Below are 3,850 nucleotides of genomic sequence, written 5' to 3' on the forward strand. Positions count from 1 at the left end.
TGAGCGCTGAAGAATTGATGCTTTTGAACTGTGGTGTTGGAGAAGACTCTTGAGAGTCCCTTGGACTGCAAGGACATCGAACCAGTCCATTCTGAAGGAGATCAGCCCTGGGATTTCTTTGGAAGGAATGATGCTGAAGCTGAAACTCCAGTACTTTGGGCACCTCATGTGAAGAGTTGACTCATTGGAAAAGACTCTGATGCTGGGAGGGATTGGGGGCAAGAGGAGAAGGGGACGACAGAGGATGAGAAGGCTGGATGGCATCACTGACTCGATGGACGTGAGTCTGGGTGAGCTCCGGGAGTTGGTGATGGACAGGGAGGTCTGGCGTGCTGCGATTCATGGGGTCGCAAAGAGTCGGACACGACTGAGCGACTGAACTGAACTGAACTGAACTGAACCTATATCTTGTCTTAGATTGCTCTTTGATCTAGGACCCTTCACACTGGTTGTTAGAAGCAATAACCTACACCAGGGAATGTTGTTAAAAGAACTAAATGACAGCAATACTGATATTGGATTTTTTTTTTTTTAATTGTCTAGCAGATACCTGGGACAGCTAGAGAGGACACATATTGTAATGGTTAGAACTTACTCTCTGGGGCTGGTCTACCCAGATTCCAGTCCTGGCTCTGTCATTCACTGACTCTGTGATCTTAGACAATTTAGTTAACAATTTCCCCAGCCATAAAATGAAGATCATGATACTAGTATCACCTTGCAGGATCTAGAAAGATTTTGTGCTTTAATGAACAGAGTGCAATATATAATAACTTCTTAATAGGTACTTATTAAATGAAAAAGTTGTCTCTCCTTCCCCATCAACCTGGAAGAATAAGAGGAAGAAATGGTACAAATCAATTATTCTTAAAAAATTTCCTGAATTTCCCCCCCCTCCTCTTATTCTCAGTCCTCCTTTAGATCCATAGTAGTCCATTCTGAGAGTTTGCCCTATGGGTTCTCTTTTGGTAGGGTTGCTGGGAGATGGTCAGAAAACCACAAAGCCACACTTGTTGAAAAGGAGAACTTCTATCGCTTTCCAAAGTGCAAGCAAATCCCTCTTTCTTTTTTTCTAAGTTTTTATTGGAGTATAATTGCTTTACAATGTTGTGTTAGTTTCTACTGTATAGCAAAGTGAATCAGCTGTACATGTACATATATCCTCTTTTTTTGATTTCCTTCCCATTTAGGTCACCACAGAGTATTGAGCAGAGTTCCCCATGCTATACAGTAGGTTCTCACTAATTATCTATTTTTCACATAGAATCAATGGTGTATATATGTCAATCCCAATCTTCCAATTCATCCTCTACCCCCAAATCCCTCTCCTTTATCAAATGTCTTACTCTCCTCTCTGTTTCCTGCATACTTCACTACTATACACCTCTTTATTGCTCTGTCTTAAGATGCCTCTCTCCTCCTTGCCTGTTTCACCTTCATTTTCCTTAGAAATACCTGAGGAGAATGGCACTATCTTGATTCTTTTCTAGCCTACCTGCCCATTCCTCTGTTCCTTATCAGCTCTTATTCTACTCATGTCCTCTTGTGTCACTATTGCATTAGTCTCTAGATGGGTCCTCCTAGTTGCTATTACCTTACTATGACCCGCACCATCAATTTGTCATTTGTAAATTGTGTTCGTAAAGCATCAATGGAACCTCCTCCCAGACACAGAGTCTGTCCTCCACAAGCAATTTTATCACCATTGTTTTGTTTTCATGACTTTATCTAACCAAATTTATCAGTATTGTCTGTCCAAATTTTCTTTCACGTATTCACTCCTAAACACTCCAAATCAGATTCTCTTACAGTTTGCCAATACCCTCCCAATAGTTTACTTATTAACGCTCTTACCCAACTCAATGGACATGAGTTTGAGTAAACTCAAGGAGTTGGTGATGAACAGGGAGGCCTGGCATGCTGCAGTCCATGGGGTCGAAAAGAGTAGGACACAACTGAGTGACTGAACTACAGGAAAAAGAACTGATGCTTTTGAATTGTGGTGCTGGGGAAGACTCTTGAGAGTTCCTTGAGAGTTCCTTGGACAGCAAGGAGATCAAACCAGTGAATCCTAAAGGAAATCAATCCTGAATATTCATTGGAAAGACTGATGCTGAAGCTGAAGCTCCAATATTTCAACCACTTGATGTGAAGAGCTGACTCACTGGAAGAGACCTGATGCTGGGCAAGATTGAGGGCAGGAGAAGGGGGCAACAGAGGATGAGATGGTTGAATGGCATCACCGACTCAATGGACATGAATTTGAGCAAACTCTAGGAGATACTGAAGGAAAAGGAAAACAGGTGTGCTTTAGTCCAAGGGGCTGAAGAGTCAGACATGACTTAGCAACTGAACAACTGTGATAAAGATAAGAAGTATGCGTAGAATGTGACCCTGGAACCATTAATTTTTAGCCTAATAATCCAATAAATATTGAAATCCTTTCATATAATTATATACAAGGCATAACAGCAATCCAGGAGGTCTGGAGAGAAGTCTCTGTCCTCACAGAGTTACTGAAGTATCTGATCTCAGTTTCTTTGAAACATTGTGTAAATAGGCTACAGAAAAAGCGTATAAACAAGGAAACTGGTGGAATAGGTAACATTCAACCAGTTACTAACTCATTTAAAAAAGATTTGTAAACTGACATTGTTGAAATCACTTAGTTCAAAATATAATAATGGAAATTAAAATAAACACAGACAGGCAAGGCTGTCCAAATTCAATTAAATTTAGAGGATGAAGGACAATATCGAGAAAATAGCAAAGGAAAACAGGAAACACCAAAGTAGGGATAGGCGAACAACGCAAAATTTTTCTAAGTTTGTTGGATAATGAAAACAGCCTGTGGATTATCATTCCCCCTATACTTTGGGAAGGAGCAAGCCTGTTTAGTTCTATTCACTACAGCTCTAGGCAGTAGGTATTTTATTAATGAGCAAGTATGTTTAAGTTCTATTCAGTACAGTTCTAGGCAGTGGGTATTTTTTTATTTTAATGGTAAACCTCCTTAGGGTTAAAAAGTTGTACGGAAGTCTCCCTCTTCTCTGGGGTATAATTACTCCCATTTCACCAGAGAGGAAACTGAAGCTCAGAATGGTAGACCACTTTGCTTAGGCACAGTAGGAAGTAGCAGAACTGGGTTTGCCTGTTTCTGTCACAGAAATGTTTTCATCTAATAATTAAGCCTTTCTTTTACGAAACAGAACTGCGAGCGCCTGTCAATGGGGTTGTTTGATAAAGTTCCTCACAGACTGGGTGGGGCTGAGTCGGCTACTCCCAGCCCTCTGGCCTACCGGGGAAGCCAGATGTCTCTTCTTCCCACACCAACACAAAGCTAGCTTTCTCTCGCCGCGGCAGAGGCCTGGGCACCAGAGAGGAAACCCAACAAAAGACCCGGGATCCAGGTCCAAGGCCCAAGGCTCGGCGGGGGCGCCCGGAGCGGGCAGGCAGGGGTTATACAGACCCCGCCGCACGCCCCGGACACCGCCTGCCTCTAGGACCCCGTAGCCAAGGAGCTTCCGTCCGCGCGTTCCGCCCCCGCGCTGGCGGCGAGGCCTCCCGGGTTCCCAGAGAAAGAAACCTTCCAGGCCTGAGGCCGGAATTTCCAGCCTCACGCAGGAGGTCCGGCCCAAGCCCCGCCCCCGAGCCGCCCCTTCCGCTCGCGCAGGGGTGGGGCCTGCGCGGCCGCTGGGATCCGCTCCGACGCGGCCACGTTGTCCTGCGTGTTTTGAGCGCCAGGCTCCGGGAGTCCGATCGGCGGCGATCTTGCTGTCCCTTCGCATAGTCGCTGGGCTCAGTGGGGCCGCGGTACCCTATACTCCCTCCGCCGGGCGCAGCGGCTCAG

Source organism: Bison bison, unplaced genomic scaffold (genome assembly GCF_000754665.1).
Source record: "Bison bison bison isolate TAMUID 2011002044 unplaced genomic scaffold, Bison_UMD1.0 scf7180017864379, whole genome shotgun sequence".
In the NCBI taxonomy this organism is placed as follows: domain Eukaryota; kingdom Metazoa; phylum Chordata; class Mammalia; order Artiodactyla; family Bovidae; genus Bison; species Bison bison.